Source organism: Pocillopora damicornis, chromosome 9 (assembly GCF_964200805.1).
Source record: "Pocillopora damicornis chromosome 9, jaPocDami1.2, whole genome shotgun sequence".
NCBI lineage: Eukaryota > Metazoa > Cnidaria > Anthozoa > Scleractinia > Pocilloporidae > Pocillopora > Pocillopora damicornis.
The window spans coordinates 2,308,058-2,326,548 of NC_142678.1; the positions used below are offsets into that span (position 1 = coordinate 2,308,058).

Below are 18,491 nucleotides of genomic sequence, written 5' to 3' on the forward strand. Positions count from 1 at the left end.
TCTATAACCGTATATAGCTGTGTATAGCCCTGTATAGCTGTGTATAACCCTGTATAGCTGTGTATAGCCCTGTATAGCTTTGTATAGCCCTGTATAGCTCTGTATAGTTGTGTTTATCCCTGTATAGTTGTGTTTAGCCCTGTATAACTGTGTATAGCCCTGTATAGCTGATTATAGCTCTGTATAGCTTTTTATAGCCCTGTATAGCTGTGTATAGCCCTGTATAGCTCTGTATAGCTGCGTTTAGCCCTGTATAGTTGTGTATAGCCCTGTATAGCTGTGTATAGCTCTGTATAACCGTGTATAGCTGTGCATAGCCCTGTATAGCAGTGTATAGCCCCGTATAGCTGTGTATACTTTGTATAGCTGTGTATAGCCCTGTAAGCCTGTGTTTAGCCCTGTATAGCTATGTATAGCCCTGTATAGCTATGTATAGCCCTGTATAGCCGTGTATAGCCCTGTATAGCTGTGTATAGCCCTGTATAGCTTTGTATAGCTCTGCATAGCTGTGTATAGCCCTGTATAGCTGTGAAAAGCCCTGTATAGCTGTGTATTGCCCTGTATAGCTGTGTATAGCCCTGTATAGCTTTGTATAGCCGTGTATAGCTCTGTATAGCCTTGTATAGCTGTGTGTAGCTATGTATAGCTGTGTATAGCCTTGTATAGCTGTGCATAGCTCTGTATAGCTACGTATACTTTTGTATAGCTGCGTTTAGCCTTTTATAGCGCTTTAGAACTTTGTATGTATAGTCTTTGTGCTGTATGTGTGTGTAGGGTATTGTATGTAAAGTATAGGACATAATGTGTATTGAGGACATAATAACTGCCCATACATGACGTAGCTACCACAAATGTAAAGACGTGTCTACGAAGAAAAAATATAACCATGACGAAATGAATGGAATTATTCTAGAATTTGGCCGAGTTCAGCGATAAATCAACCGGTATATAAAACGGGAACTGGTTTAAAGATCCAAATTTTGTTTGAAAGATGGATAACGATGTTCTTACCACGCTAAAGATCTTGATTATTGGAGAAAGCGGCGTTGGAAAATCCAGGTACAAAAATCGTTTCGGAGTTAATGGCTTCCGAATTCGAAATATGTGGCAGTAACGAACGTGTATCACAACAGAGGATTATTGTGAATAGACTTAAAGTCACACGCTCTAAGTTTTAAATCAATTCATTTTTAAAAGTTCTTCCATGTAGATTTGTTCTCGAATCGTTTTGCTGTTGTCTTTCATGTGACAATTCGCTGTTGATCTCAAACGCACAAATCGGTGTCCTTGTCGTTATTGTGAATTCCTTTATTTAATGCTCTCTTCTTCTATTCACAGCCTGCTTCTAAGATTCACTGATGACACATTTGACCCTGACATTGGATCCACCATAGGTAAGAGTTAAAAAGAAATGAGACTCTGAAATCTTCACGACACTGAGTCATTTTGAAAAATCCAGTTGTTGTGGTTTCAGTTCAGTCATACAGGGCTGTATTTTGGCTTTTGTTTACACCTTGCCTCACATAATTCTTGGAAAAAAATAAGTGAAACACAAAGACAACCCGTCTGCCATTTCACAATACCTTAACCCTTTAACTCCTAAGAGTGATTGACATCTAATTTCTCCTTACAATATCACCTCTGAATAAAACATTAAGGTCACAAGAATGATTGTAAATTAAAGAAACTCTTGATTGTGAAGCAAATTCTCCTTATCAGCACCTTAGGAAATGTTTAGAGTACAGTATGGAGAATATAGATATCCATGTTAGGTTGCAAAGGTTTAATTACAATTTTTTGCACTTTGTACTCTTTCATCATTTCCTTTTAGGGATAGGAATCAGTTGTTCCTTTGAAGTCTTTTCATGGTTGTAGTTACACTCTGTAGTCAACTCTCTCATAAACAGACACCTTGAGGAATTGAGAGAAAAGTGTCTGTTAGTAGAGCTGTCTGCCTATTAGCATAAATCGCATAAGTGGACACCAAAGAAATATAGGGTTGATATCTGCTTACAGGAGAGTTCATAAGCTGGTGTTAACTGCACTTTTTTTGGCCAAATGGAGATTTGACGAAACAGATGCCCACTGTTCTATTGCCCTGTTAAAGGAGATATTTTTTGTTGATTTGAAAATTATTTTATTGCCAAGAGTCAATTAATATGCATGGGGTGTCCACTTTCAAGAGAACATAAGCAAAAGAACAATCTAATTTTCACTTTATATATATATATATATATATATATATATATATATATATATATGTATGTATGTATGTATGTATGTATGTATGTATATATATATATATATATATTGATTTTAGTCTATCCTTGCAGTAGAGTGCTTGATGCATTCGCAAAGTGTGGTTTATCTGAAAATTGAACTAATCAACAAGACATAACTTTTCTGTGATTCTGAGTTTCATGCTTATGCAATCATCACACACACATACCCACACACATACAAAACTTTTACAGTGTGCCATTTGGCTAGCTCTTAGGTAACCCTTTGCACACAGTTGTTCAAAAGCTTGAAAACTTTACCAACTGAATGACCTACTATCTGATCAATCGCATATCACCAGCAGTCAGCAATTTATGGGATAAACTGTGCTGTCCAGCTCGAAACAATGGCACCAGGTCATCAGTTTTTTGTTATAAAAAAACAAATACAATAATTTCCTTTATTCTCATAACCCAATGTATGATCCAGGGGTGATATTGGTAGGAGAGATGGAATACTAGTTAATCTAAGGGGTTAAGGGGTCAGGCTATTTCTGTTATTGCACGGCATGTGATCTCTATATTTCAGGGTTCTTATTTTGATGAAAGAATGGTTGTTCATATCATTCTGGTTTGTAGTGACAGTAGTGGAACTTTTCTGTACAGGTGTTGACTTCAAGGTTAAAACTTTGACTGTGGATGGAAACAAAGCAAAACTAGCTATTTGGGTAAGAACTGCTGTTGATGGATGATAACAACTGTAATTCATGATTAGGATCATTTAGTGTTATCAACTGAGTTGAAAACGTAAATTGGCCATCGTAAAGAGTTTTACCCTGTTATACTCTCCCACTGATGCTGCACCACAGTTTCTTTAGAATCTTACCTCCTGTAATTCACAATGCTTGAGTGACAGCTAAGTTAATTAATTTTGACAATTGGATTTAATAGTTTAATGGTAATAACATCACTTTTCTGTTTAAGGACACAGCAGGGCAGGAACGTTTCAGAACACTGACTCCCAGCTACTACAGGGGAGCACAAGGAGTTATTTTAGGTACTAGAAATAAAATGATTTTCACCTCCTCATTACTTGCTGTCATCACAGTTGATTTTGTAGCATGAGAATAGTTGACAAAATTTCCTCATTGATACTGACACACAGTAGGTTTCAACTAAATAGAAACTATTTAAGCATTTCTTGACTTTCAATGGTGATTTGATATTTTTGTTGGTGTCAAATCATCACTGAAAGTTAATAAATGCTTAAATAGTTTGCATTAAGTTTCCCCTGATTTCCTATCCTAACAATGCTAATGGCACATCTACCACATTTCCTTCAATAAGTTCCCAGGCACTTATTTAAAATTTTGGCTGTAAGGGTAGGCAATTATTTGAAGGATGACACGAATTTAAGGGGGGTGCCTATTAAGTTAGCAAAGTAATTGGGAAAAAATAGAAAGAACTGATGTCGCAGATAAAGGAACTCTGCAAGTACATGGAGATAAAAAAATGGTGAAAGTGGCTTCAGGGAAAGAAACTACTCTCCTGTACTGATCTTGCTGTAGTTGAAGCTTCAAAAGTTGTAAATAAACTGTTAACAGAGACAGGTTTATCTTTTATACTTACTTATATTGCTTATTTGTAAAGGAAATGCAGTAGTTGGTGAAAGTTCTCAGTGCTTCATTATGTTTGTTTTCAAGCACCAATTTTAACTGTTCATGGTAGCATTTCAAGAATTTGCATTTTTCCCTTTAGTTTATGATACAAGCAGCAGAGAGACATTTGAGAAATTGGAAGAATGGCTCAATGAAATTGAAATGTATTCAACCAAAAAAGACATCATAAAAATGCTTGTTGGCAACAAAATAGATAAGGTACAGTGAAACTTTTGTGCAGTTATGTTAGACCAGTAATTTTTATCCTTAAAAACTGGAGTTTTCTCCCTCAATTTGAACCTAGAGATAAATTGAATATCTTACTAACCTTGGTGGTCAGTATTATAAGTTATGGAACCTTGTTTTTTTTTTCCACTCAGACTTAGACTTGGCATCATTTCTCAGGCTGTTGTACTCCTATCTTGCAATATTCCTAAACTTTAAAAATCTCTTGTGGGTACATGTATTTGCTTGGTACAGGATTAACTGTAATTGCATACAGTAAGGTTTTGTGCATGCTTGATGTACTAGAAATTCAGGTTTTAATACTGTGCTTTTTAGGAGGGTCGTGAAGTTGATAGAAAACAGGGATTACAATTTGCAAGAAGACATTCCATGTTATTTATTGAAACAAGGTTAATGTCAGCTTGAGATATAAATATTTATTCCACTGCAATCAAGGATCAAATGTTTTTTTTTTTCCAACAGCCACCTATGTAATGGCACTAGATGGTTTGGTGAAACAACTATGAAGATAATTGTTCAGGGACTGGAAGAATGGCAAAAAAAAATTTTAAAAAGTTGTTATTTTATGTTCAAATGTTTATACTTTTTATGAAAAAAAGCCATAATTTAAATTAGAGTATGTTCTAAAAATTGTACAGAAAGGTAGTAAAGAGATTCCTTTAAGCCTATAACTTCCAAGATCTAATTGTTAATTCTCCCCTCTGGCTGTTACACATTTCCTTGTAAATTAGTTGGGAGAAATTGGTGTCATACCATAATTATAACTTCTACCTGATAAGTTTGAATATTCTCATTACCTGTTTGCTGAAGAATGTATGGATATTATAATGAGAAGTTATATGTTAATCATTTCTGGGAATTAAAGGGTTAATGAGTTTTTAGCTGGTGATTAAAATGGTATCCTGTCTTTCAACAAAATAATTGTACATTGTGTCATCTAAGTTTTATTTTTGATGGAATAATCTTGCTTTTTTTTTTTTGTAGTGCAAGAACAAAAGAGGGGGTTCAACTTGCTTTGAGGAACTAGTAGAGAAGGTATTTAAACAACTGAGAAATTAAAATGTGCAATGTAATCATTGGCTTCCAGCCATCATGGGTTATGAGCAATTACATCATGCTCTACAAATATGATAAGGGTGATCATATAAAAAGTAAAGTTTACAAAATAAAGTTGGGAAGATTATTTTGGGGTGTTTTTAGATCTAATCTTAACAGCGGTCTAATTTAGCATGCAAGGGTTGGGCCCAAGGTGGTCCTTTTACTTTGATTCATAATTTGCATATCCCCAGGGCATTTTATTGATATATGTAAATGACTTTGTACAATCCTCTGAAGTGAGCCTAAATTTATTTCTGTTAATAGTTTGTCTGAGGTCACCAAACAAGGCGAGAGATTTAACTAAGAAGTACGTGTTAATATGGAAGCATCGCTAAATTATTGAATTTTTTAAGTATAGATTTTTAAAAGGAAAATCACAAACTGTGAATGCGCAACTTGTTCATCTCACAGAAATCTGCCATGACTTAAAATTGGAAGTCACTGCCATCTTTACATACAGGTTATCATCCAAAATGTGTGGTCTATGCTGGGTTATAGTGGAAAATTTAAAGAATATTGATAAATGTTGAACAAATAGAGCATCATTGATTGCAGTCATCAAAACAAGAATATTAAGGCTACAGAAGCTTTATCATGCAAAAAAAATTAACAACTACTTGTACCTCGAAATTGATTGTAGCACTTTAATTTTGAGTCATGCCCCTTTTTATAAGAACCTAAATTGGATTTTTTTTCCTTCGACTTTAACTTTGACTTAAAGTTTTTGAATGCACAAGTGGCAGTTGGGGAAAATGTAATTATTAACAGATTTTAAGTAATGCTAAACATTGTATAGTTGCATTTTAGTCTTAAAATGGTGGTCCTCTTAGCATTAACATGACAAGGGTCTCTAAAAATTGAATTGGACAAGTTAAGGTTTGCAGATTGGTTCCACAGAGATATTTCTGATAATTTTCTTTCATTTTGCAGCAAATTTGACAACCTTTGTAAGGAAACTGCAGTGCAAAGCAATGAATTGGTAAGTTTATTTGGACCAAAATGTTAATTTTCTAGAGAAAGAGAGTTCTAATTTCCTTCATTCATGACAAACACAGAATTTTCTTTCAATTATTTTACAGCATGACCTTTTAGTCAGTGTCTCAAATTCATTTTATAATCTTATAGACTGCAGAGTAGCAATGCATTCATACTACTTCTGTCTCAACTTCCACATGGATGCATTTACATATGAGTTTACATCACTTTCCTTGCAGTATCTACAACAAACATAATCGCAAGCAATGAATTTCAGCTTGAGATCTTTGCAGAATGCAAGCTTATGACTGGGTGATGTGTTTTGCAATGCGGAATCAACAGTGATAAATTTATTATGTGAGCTCTGCCTTCAAGAAAAGAGAAACTAAGATTATATTAATTATGTACATAAGCTCAATATGTGCAACATATGATAAGTCGGAATACAATAATTTTTTTTTTTGTGTATGGGTGTGTGTAATATTAATGTATGGTAACTTAATGCATCAAGATTTTAGGTCAATTTGCTTATATTTTAAGACTGAAGTTGGGTGGTTTAAACTTAATACATTTATTAATTTTTCTTTTCAATTAATTCTTAAAATTGGATTAGATTTTGGCTGTGTGGAGATTAAGGACAGAAGTTAACCCCTTGCAGCTTAATATCAGTATGCATATTCTCCATACTGTTCCTTATACAATTCATAAGCTTCTGACAAGGAGAAGTTGTTTAACAATCAAGAGTTTCTTCAGCTAGTGATCATTTTTATTGCTATTGCCTCCCATGGAAGTGAAGCCATTATGTTGTCCTGTTGAGTTGAGTGAGGGTAACAATAGAATACAAATGACCTCTTCGTCCACAACAGAGTCTGCCGAGTTTTACCTGATATTCCTCGCAATTATAAAATTGAAAAAAAAATCTGCTCTATTTGTCAATTTAATATTGCTTAGTTCCAAGAAAACTGATATTTGAAATATACACTAATCTATAACTATTCATTAAAAAGTGATAAACTTCCATTGCAAACGTCTATACATAAGTTGCAAATGGTGCACATGTCCTCAAGAAAAGAAGTCAAGTCTTTCTTTCTGCATCATCACACAACACCTGGTTCTTTCAATGCTATTAAAAAATTGTTCCATATCAGTAGCCATATGCATATGTTGGTTATTTATATCTATATGTTGGTGTCTTAACTGCCTATTTTCTTTGTTATTGTAACCTTTATTTAATGTTTGATTCAGGGGTGATATATATTATGAAGAATAATTAGACACTAGTCCCTCTCAGGTGTAAAAGAGTTAACACAGTCTCAGTTCTGGAGGAAATTGTAGTAACACTGTTGCAACTCTTCTAAATGTAGAGTATTGTTGTACATGTAGTTATTTCTCATGGGGTGTCTTTCCTGGATGGAAATTTCATCCTGTATCTTTCAGATGTAAAAAAGTGAAGTTCTTAACAAAAAACGTTTTGTGCTTTTTGTTTTGTTGTAGGCATCCTCACTTGATGTAAAAAAATCTGCAGTAAGGAAGTTCATTGATTTTGTGAACAATGGTCCCTGGCCTTACCATGGTATGTTTTATCCCTGTAGCTTCAGAGTCTGGTGAACTTTTTAAATTTGTTTGCTGTCTCTTCATCTTTTTAAACTAGTGTTTAAATATATTCGGAATTAGTTTTACAGTATATACACAACTTGAGACACTTAATTGCCATTTCAACACAAACCTTCTAACAATATCAAGACATGATCCAGTCCAAGGATGAACAGCAACAACAACCTTAGAGACAAATGTGACTCAGACCTTAGGAAACAAGGGATTAACTGAAAATCTCATCATTTGTCTCATGATACAGAATTATGGTAAAATCAAGCCATCAATTAAAGATCACAATATTATCATTGTTATACTGCTATTCTTTGTAAGACGAGAGGTTAAGTGGTGAAATGAAGGTATTGCACAACAGTGAGGTGCTATGACTAAAAGAGCAATGTAGCTTGTATGCGTCAATACCAGTTGGCCATCCAGCTGCATGAGTTGGGGTGCTTAAGGAAACAGACTCAATACCTGATAATGACAGCAGAATCACCACAGCTGCATGTTGCATTCATTAACTGATAGAGCCTGACTCTTTATAAACAAAGTTGTTTTGATGGGAAAGCTGATATGTTTTGTTTCAGTTGTCAATGAGTGCAGAAAGGTGTTATCAGCAGCAGGATTTAAAGAGCTCAAGGAAAAAGAGCACTGGGATATCAAGCCTTGTGATAAGGTGAGAAATGAGAGTTGGGGCTTTTTATTAAACGTTTGGAAAAGTTGTTGTTTGGACATGACCCAGAATCTCATGATGGTTTCCAGAAATAAAAACTCTGCTGTCTGGGAAATCACAGGGTGCACTTAAAATTGGCCACACCTGTTTTCTTTGAAATGAGTGAGGGACCCATCTTTATTTCTGTAGAGGGAGGAGGGAAAAATATGTTCAAGATAATAATATCTTAAGTTTCCCCCCCCCCCACCCTCCAGGCCACGTAAATAGCAAGTGACCCTCCTCCTTTATAAAGAATTTACGTGATGCCCCCCCCCCCTGTCACCTCATGTCTCCTCTTAGTTGCCTATTAATTATTAAAATTTGTCACATACAACTATAAGATGATTAATTTGCATAACACCCACCTGGAGCAATGTACCACTTTTTAAAATGTATCATATAATTCCATTATATCTTGTTTTTATTACAGGAAGTGTGTGTGTGTGTGTGTGTGTGTGTGTGTGTGTGTGTGTGTGTGTGTGTGTGTGTGACATGATTCTCCATGTGGAACCACTATAGGCCCCATCCTGTGTGCCAAGCTTGGTTTATTAACCTTAGGTAAATGAATTTTGTTGTGTGTAAATACTAGCGATGTATAATGTTACCTACTAAACACAAGAGTAAAAAGTTGGTTACCTACATTCTATGGTCAGATGTAAGACATCTCACTACCGTCTGTTTAGCTTGTGAGCAGGCTCTTGTGTTTGGGCTACACCATCGGCAGCTACTAATTGGAAAAGTTGTTGAAACTGTTGCTAAACTCTTATTTTTCTGATAGGTATTTACATTGGTGTAAGCCAGACTGTGCTTTTCGATAATTTCAATCATTTTAAGAGTTATCTGCTCCCAGACTCCTTTTTGTTTACTGTCATACAACTCTACCATTACAGTATCTTAGAATTTTCGGATGTTATAGATTTTATCAAGCATCTAAACATCACTGTCAGAAGTGATATAGACAGTTTCCTAACAGTCACGCATTCTCAAAGAGGCATTAAAATTTGGTGAATAATCAGAATTTTTGAGATCTAGAAAGAGTATGAAAAGCGAAATAAGAAGTCTTTAAAAAAATTGGGATAAAGCCAGAAGTTTAACCAAGAAAGCAAGTGCTTTATTACTGAGTGAGGTTAAGCTAAATGTTTGGAAGTAAATGGTAAACAAGTAACAAGCCAGATTCATCTCGAGTATTGCAAACTAATTTATGATCTGTTTTTAGCCATTGGCGGTCCCCAGTTAGCAATGTAATCCATCCGAGAAATGTACTGCTCCTCCATTGTACATCAGGAGACACTGCTATTCAAGGTGACAATTTCTTTGCATAGTAAGGCATTCATAAGCTGGCCTTACATCTGTCACGCAACGCTATCTTACACTAGGGCGAGATTGCACGTGATTGTTTCCGTCATGTCGCCCAATAGTCATGAAATTATAAGGCAATCTACTCGTTCTCTTATGGTGGCCGGGAAACGGTGTGTTCTTTGTTCCATACAATCATCGCACTGTTTGACCTTTTGGCGTGGTCTAAATACATTACCTTCATTACCTATTTTGTAATTGTTAAGAAGGTCACAAATAGGCACAAGAGGAATTGATTTGTACGTTACGCGCTTACCTTTTACTAACTTGTCGTAAGCGACAATCGACATTTGTTTACCGGGGCTTTGATCATCACCAGGAGCCCATTAGAAATGGGCTCCGATCATCACTAAGTGTTTGGACGGGTGCGAATCTACCATGGGGTTGACCAGTGTGCAAAGTGATTCTCCTTAGCGATTAATTAAGATTTTTCATTTTCATTTTTTTATTTGCAGAGTTTCTTTGAGACACTTCCAACAGTACTGGATTCCGTAGTAGGAGCTGACTAAAGTCAAGCCAAAGGCGTTCCTGAGCTTCTTTTGCATGAATCCTCTTCCCAAACTCCGTTTAAATGATTTTTGCTTGAAAAGCAATGTAGGTTCATCTCAGCGAAGCAAACAAGATACTTAGTCAAAAGAAAAGGGACAAAATCCCAGCACAATCTGAATGTAAAAATTGTGTAACAAGGGAAGGGGTAGAAGACGGGAGCACGTAAACAAGAGATAGTATTCAAACAGTGTACCCTGAAAACTTTCTCATTTATCCATTGTCCATTTTAATCAGGCAGGACGTATACAGGCATAAAACGGTGGTTCCTGGCACTGTGTGCCTTGTTTTGTATTTACGGTCTAAAAACAAGGTTAACGAAAAGCATGTGACAAGCTCATAGAAATTAGCACGCTCAGCGCAATAAATGTTTGTACTTCTCTTCTGACTCGATCCACCTGCTGAATTTCTAACGAAAAAGTTTCTTGAAGCTGTAACATTCATCGTGTTTGTTTTGTGTTAAGTTGCAAATGCAAAGGATGTCTACACACCAAAGACTAAAGACCTAAAACCGAATACCTCCGGAAGACCCGGATGAAAGCTTATAATATTTCCTTTATTTCAGCACACGAAATCAATTTAAGTAACATCTACTGATCAAAAAAAAAATTGAAGGTGGAGATTTATGTTGAACATTTGAGAACCAGTAATTCCAACCATAGTTGACCCTAACCGGTTGAATTATTTCTCTATTCACCGATTTCTTTGGACGCGCACGGCGAATGAAATCAAACTTAAGGTTTCTTTAACATTTTCAGAGGTTACTTTGTGGCAAAATCATGCCAAATCTAATATATCTTAAAGAATAGAGCCGATGGTAATAATTCATAATATTTCAGGTACTTAAGGTTACTTTCCACCTTCGCGGGTGTCCTTCGCGGAAAAAATTCATTACGCGCGCTAGTTTTACTAAAATCTTAGCAAACTATATATCAGAAGAAAGCTAAATAACTGCAGTTTACAATGAAAATATAATTTAAGCAACTTTCCGTTTAAGGAAGTGTCAGGAGCCGGTCAGGCGTGAAACGACCGAAGGTTTTTCTATTGACTTTATCGGGTATCGGATGCCGCAGCACGAGCAAAATGGCTGCACAGTCTCATTCACAAGTAGTGTGTTGGGCTTTTTCGATATTCTGATTGGTTGTCTAGAAATCGGCATCTAAAGTCGGAGTAGCTTAAAATATGGGAGGCGTGTTGCGAAAATGGACGCCACGGGACAAATATTTCATATATAAAAATTTCCAGACATTCTTTCGTTTCTCATTATTCCTTGAATGTTTTAACGAAATTTGACGAAAATCGGTCAAATCTACACACCCTATAAATTCGCTCAACGTTGTTGTAGTCCTCCCAAAATCTAATACGAGATTTTAGCTCATAAAGGTTCCCAAACAACTCAAACCAATAGGACAACGGGACCTCCTGGCGTCAATGATGATGGATCAAGATTTCCCGGGAAAAGTAACCCATCGTAGACACCTTTTTTATCTCAATCGCTCAGTGGAGCATTGAGGAGGACGAAACAATAATGGGCGAAGTTGCTAAAGGCAAAGGAAAAACCCGCGGCAAAAATGGAAAACCGGAAAATGTGCTGAGGAGCAAGACAACGAACCGACATACAGCATTCAAAATTACGATTCGAGGTGATTGTTAATGTTTTGGTATCAAGGCTGATCAGTATTTGCATAAAGAAAAGGAAACTTCGTTTTTAACATTATGTATGGCAAAGTTTAGTTTGACGGTGACTTCTTTCCGCCAGTACAAGTCGCTTTCACAAAGGAATTTTTTTATTTTGATAGAATGGTACCCTTTCTTTCTTCCTTGGGCCTGTATTTTATAGGATAATTTGTTAATATCAGTTTGACTGAAACCAGATGCAACCATCACGTACAAGTTACATAGTTCATCTTGTGCTTCGTGGCTTCCAGTTCTTGTGATTTCCATAAGTCAATTAGCTCACCGTATTTCCTCGAATATAAGCGCCCGTGCGCTTATTTAAAATTCCGGGCAAATAGAGGGAGGCTTATTGGAAGGAAGGCGCTTAGTAAGTAAGTACGGCGATAGGACAAAAATTAAATGAACAGACAACATACATAAAGGAACTCTGCAAGCATACGGTAAAACATTTCCTTTCAAAGGATAACGACGAGCTATATGCCCTTGTAAACGGCAGTCACGTCATTCCCCATTTGAGACCTCTCGCTGCAAACCTTGAACAGCATTGATGATCATGATTCTCGAGTATTCAGCAAGTTTTCCTATCGCCATTCTCAATTCGAAGCAGTAAGAAGTTATTTCAACCTGACATTAAACTTGTTCAACGTGTTTCACCCAGATGCTGTCTTAGCTATTGCAGCTACTCATAATAAATTGGGTAATGCACACAGTAAGCTGAGCGAACTAGAGAAGGCGGTACATCATTATAATCGTGCATTGACCATCTACATGGAGAGATTTGGGCCTGGGCATAATGGCGCCGCGAAGTCTTGCATAACCTTGGTTCTGTCCACGATGAACTTGGAGACTTGGAGAAAGCGAAAGGTTACTTTCGCCGTGCATTGGACATTCGTCTGAAAAACTACGGAGTCAATCACCTGAAACTTACCTCTACTTATGATCACATGGGAAATGTACATTAAAAGCTGGGTAACCATAACCATAATTATGCACTGTCCATTAGGCTGAAAGAACTCGGGCCGGAGCATGTTGATGTAGCCATTTCTTGTAATAACCTGGGTCGGATACACCATAACCAAGAGAAGGCAAGAGATTACTATAATCGTGCACGGGCCATATTTTTGAAAAAGCTTGGACCTGACCATGTTCATGTGGCAACTACTTACAGCAGTCTGAGTCAGGTACACCGTGAGCTCGATAACCTGGATAGTGCGGAAGATTATTATCATCGTGCATTGATCATTCATCAGAAAACTGAGCTCGGATCTGGGTATGTCGACGTCACAAATTTTCATTATAACCTTAACGCCCATACTGAAGGATTCTAGAGGACTGGATGGACTGAATCTTGGAAAAGATTACGGTGACTGTGCACTGGCATCTCACCTAAAAGCAGGAGGTCGAACCTGACAAGATTTGCTTCGCATGCTGTTCCGAAGATTAACCCTGCATCGATGCAGAGGAGCTGCGAAAGCGTATTGGTTTACTGTTGAACTACGTTCTGTTCTCAACAAATTCATGGCTTCCAAGGATTTAGTTACCTCAGCGTGAAGTCAGTCACAAACGAAAAATGCCGGGCGTCCTATGCTCACGTCTCGAGAATAAAGGGAAAGATTATTCTCGGACACGTTAGAGTTTATTCATGAAAGCGTCACACGTTGTGTTACGCGGTGGCACTTACGGTGGCGGCCCCAGTCCTATGGAACGGCCTTCCTCTGGTAATAAGGCAGGATAACATTGATTCTTTTAAAAGTTTACTTAAGACTTATTTGTTTTCCAAGGCTGATATTTTCAGGTACATTTTTAGAACACACGTATATATTATTTCTGTTGAACAACTGAAATATTTATATATATAGTTTTAGTAAGTTATAATTTTTTTTAATTATTGTTATTGTGATGCGCTTTTGATTATAGACGTACATAGAAAACGCGCTCTATAAATAATAATTGTTATTGTCGTTGTTTTTGTTGTAGGTTACGCGAGAGGAACCGTTGCGAATTTGAACCCACTCTGAGGAATAGTATGGGGAACAAAATATGATTGATCTACAACGCTAAATATTCGGAAATATGAACATTTTACACGCTTATCAAGTTTATAAAAATTACTCACTCCTTGTATGTCCACACCTTTATTCCTCTCAAAAGCTAACTAATCGCAAAACTTATTAATGAAGAATTTAATCTTTTCCCACTCGATAATGCCATATGACACAAGACAGACGCCATTACATGCATAATGTTTATTCCTTTTTTCTGAAATTTTCACAACCAAAAGGTCATTGAAAGATCTGCACGTTAAAGGCATGAAATCATGGCCCCCATCAACATAAGAATTGGTTTACCACCCTTGCAACTTTTGGAACGTTTTGTCTTTGTACTGTTTCGTTCAGGTGATGTCTCACCACAATAAATGCTCTGAGAGCTGCAAATTGGGCTCTAGTTTAGTGGTATACCCTATATGTGCGAGGCAAACGAAAAATCTCAACGTTTCTTATTTTTCACTTTAGACACTTCAAGGTCTTTTCAGTAACCCCCTCCACACCTATTGCCGTCCTTTACAGCGTACCCTCAAAAAAACCTTTAAAATGATCTATTATACATGGTCTAGTGGTTCATTATTCTCATTTCAGAAAAATTAGGCAGGAAAGGGTAAATCAATTAAGGACAAGTCATTTAAACAGATATGTACATAAATATAAGAAAGTTCTCGAAAAACTCAAGAAACATTAAGGATTGACATTGAAGACATTGAACTACACTTGTATGGTTAAACTCCTTTAGCTCTTGAGAATAATGAGCAAAGTAATCAATTCATTTCCCCTAGTTTCGACGCAGCCTTTTCAACAATTTTCGAGTCATTTTTCTGAATTTATTTCCCGATAACCAGATCTCAAGTCGAGTTGCGTCGAAAGATTTGAAAATTTCTTTTACTTTGGATCTACTGTCTCATTTTAAGAGCTTATAATCAGTAATTGCTAGCCAGGCGAGCTACATGACATCGTTTCGATTGGTGCTCAGATCACACACGTATTGATCTGTTCTTCATAACAATACTTGTAAAAGCTTACCCTTAGGCGGTGGAGTGTCACAACGGATGATCATTTTGACAAAACAACGTTAACTTCTTGCCGCGAAATCTATGTCTCTATGCTGAATTATTCAAGAATCTCCTAAAACAGTGGGTATCATTCATTATTTTTCGTATCTGTTTTAAGTTTAATTTATAGTATTCTTCAGCCAAATCTTGTTCTGGAAGACTCAAATGTGTCATTTAAGACCAAAGCCCTTCATTTCTCTGTACTGTTTACGTACCGTCAAGTCACGAAATCAAATTTAATTAATTTGACTGATATCGGTCTACGACAAAATGTTAAAGTCTTTTTAACAACTCAATCCTTGCGATGATATCAGTGCACAGCTGTACTTCTTACTTATAATCAGAGAATCAAAGTACGTTATAAGCTACTGAATTTGAGTAGACTTCATTGTTATTCCAGAAGGTCACAATGGAATTCTACTCTTCGTGGTTTGACAGCCGTAATTTGATCACTAGAAAGTCTTTCGCGCCGTAAAGAACAAACCAAATAAGAAGAAGCTGTATATACTAAGTTGATGTCCAGGTATAGACAGCATTTAAAAATATTTGAATGCGATAGACTATCAACAGAGCCAAATCCTCAATTTGATCTTAATTTACTAGTTACTCTCCAAATACGATTTCTGATGCGTGCGCCACTCTGCAACACTTATTTCGTACCTTTGGAGTTTTCTGTTAACAGTCCTCAAAGGTACAAGTTCATCATAAATATGGTAGTGAAGGAACGAAATTTTCGCTACGATCCACTTATCTGTCCTGTCCAGACGCCCCTTCAGTAATCCGATGCAGTCGAAACAATAAATATTCGAAAACTAGTAATTTTTGGAGATATAGATTATACAAGTGTGTTGAATTGAAAACGGTAAAGAGTATTTAAAAGAAAGGTGAAAGGAAGAAAGGAAGAAAGGAAGAAAGGTGCCGGGAAGTGCCTTCTTTGAGCTTTTAAATACTATAGTAAGGGAACGAAGGTTTCGATACGGTCATCCATCTGTCATTCGAGACACAGGGGAATTTTCCCTTCAAAAGCTTTCGTTTTGGGCTTGTTTTGCCATCCACACTGTTATTCCTGTTATAAGCACTTACAACACTTAAGACAGCGTTAATTATAGAACAGAATAATTTGATATTTTGTTGCTAGAGAAACATGAAATTCGGAAACGGATAAACAAGAAACTTTAATATTCGTTATCTAAAGTTCATATTATGAGCCCTTTCTCCTATTTGATAGCCACCACTTAAAAAAATCACGCCAAAACAGATCAGTTAAGAGACAGTGGAAGCTAACTAATTTCAAAACTTATTAGTGAAATATTTAAATCAATTAATTCAGTGGAAGTCATTCAAAACATACATGTACATAAACATGCGAAGATTCTCCAAAAACTCAAGAAACAAAGATTTTCAACAATTGGCGAAGAAATAAGGCCCGGAAATTGAGACATTGAAATGCACCTGTATGGTTCAATTCCTTTAACTCTTGAGTTAAAATAAGGTGTAATTTAATCAATTTATTTCCCCTAGTTTCGACGCAGCCTTTGTTTCATCAATCTTCGAGTCATCTCTATGTATTTCATTCTCGATAACTGGATCCTACGTCGAATTGCGCCAAAGATTTGAAAATTTCTTTCACTTTCCGTCTACTGTCTCATTTTAATTTAAGAGCTAGAAATCAGTAATTGCTAGCCAGGCGAGCTGCATGACGTGTTTTCGATTGGGGCTCAAAGCACCGCCTCGATCTGTTATTCATAACAGTACTTGTAGTAATTTACCCTTAGGCGGAGGGGTGTCACAATGGATGATCATTTTGGCAAAACAACTTATTACCGCAAAATCTCTTTGCCAAATTATTCAAGAATCACTCGAAACGGTGTGTATCATTCATTATTTGCCATATCTGTTGTAAGCTTAATTCATAGTATTCTTCAGCCGAATCTTGATCCCGAAGACTCAAATGTGTCATTTAAGACCAAAGCCTTTCATTTCTTTGTGTTGTTTACCTACAGTCAAGTCACGAAATCAAATTGAATTAATTTGACTGATTTGGGACAAAATGTTAAAGTCCTTACAACCACTAAATCCTTGCTATGATATCAGCGCATAGCTGTGCTTGTTACTTATTGTCATGGAATGTGCCTTAAGCTACTGAATTCGAGCAGACTTTATTGTTATTCCAGAAGGTTACGGTAGAATTCTACTCCTCGTGGTTTGACAAACATAATTTGATCACTAGAAAGTCTTTTGCGCCGAAAAGAACAAACCAGATGAGAAGAAACTGTATAAACTATGTTGAGGTCCAGGTGTAGACAGCGTTTACTTGTTAAAAAAATTTGATCACGATAAACTATGAACAGAGCCAAAACCTCAAACCAAGTTGACATTCGTTGACTAGTTACTCTCCAAATACGATCTGATGATTCGTGCGAAGGGAACGAAATTTTCGCTATGGTCCTCTTATCTGTCCTGTCCAGACGCCTCTTCAGTAATTCGATGCATTTGAAACAAGAGAAGGGAATTTTCCCTTTGCGAATGCTTTCGCTTTCTATTCTTTGAGACACCTGTAATCGAGAAAACCATTACCGAAACTACTGAAATATCCGAAACCTAGTAATTTTTGGAGATTCTAGATAACACGAGTGTATTGAATTGAGAAGGGTAAAAAGTATCAAATTATTGGAAGAAAGGTGCCGGGAAATGCCTACTTTAGGCTTTCAAATACTATAGTAAGGGAACGAAGCCTTCGATACGGTCACCCCATCTGTCATTCGAGACACAAGGGAATTTTCCCTTCAAATACAGCTACACATGTTCTCATTACGAATTAAACCCACAATACGTATTTGCGTGGATTATAGATAAAGCACATTATATGATTCTTTATCAATACGGTTGATTAAACTCCTCTTGTAATGTAATTTTTTTAACAGAATAAGCTAAATTCAATGCTGAAAAGGTTCATCGATATTTGCACAATAGGCCCACTGAACAAGAAACAACAATAACGCAAATACGTTTGCGTTGTCGAGCGCACAGGCACAGCACACTGTAGAATATGAGATCAGCTCGTTGCACCGCAATTTTGGATTCTATCCTAGAATACAGCATACAAAACTTATACTGCTACGCTGCAATTAATAATTAATTGTGTAAATACCAAAATGTGAGAAACTCAGAGGTGAAAAATTTGATATAAGAGAACAGAACTTTTTTTATTGATACTGATAATAGTCATTGGACCAGTTAATTTCGTCCATATTTGTTTTCAATGTGGACCTCTCAACCTGCCCACTCAAGAAGTTTTTTGTTTTTTT

At 36.4% G+C, this 18,491-nt stretch overlaps 1 long non-coding RNA gene and 1 pseudogene across 2 annotated transcripts; both read left to right on the forward strand.

Annotated features, from left to right (window-relative positions):
• The first annotated feature begins 825 nt into the window (after positions 1–825).
• Positions 826–8,420, forward strand: LOC149039615 (ras-related protein Rab-18-B-like; annotated as a pseudogene). The gene is made up of 10 exons (XR_016179652.1): positions 826–1,059; positions 1,339–1,394; positions 2,886–2,947; positions 3,204–3,276; positions 3,978–4,096; positions 4,439–4,512; positions 5,108–5,158; positions 6,152–6,200; positions 7,691–7,769; positions 8,377–8,420. The product of XR_016179652.1 is annotated as a ras-related protein Rab-18-B-like (transcript).
• Positions 8,421–8,924: 504 nt separating this feature from the next.
• LOC149039616 (uncharacterized) lies at positions 8,925–10,791 on the forward strand. Its single transcript, XR_016179653.1, has 3 exons — positions 8,925–9,059; positions 9,718–9,803; positions 10,313–10,791. It is a non-coding gene; the product is annotated as an uncharacterized LOC149039616 (long non-coding RNA).
• Positions 10,792–18,491: the final 7,700 nt, after the last annotated feature.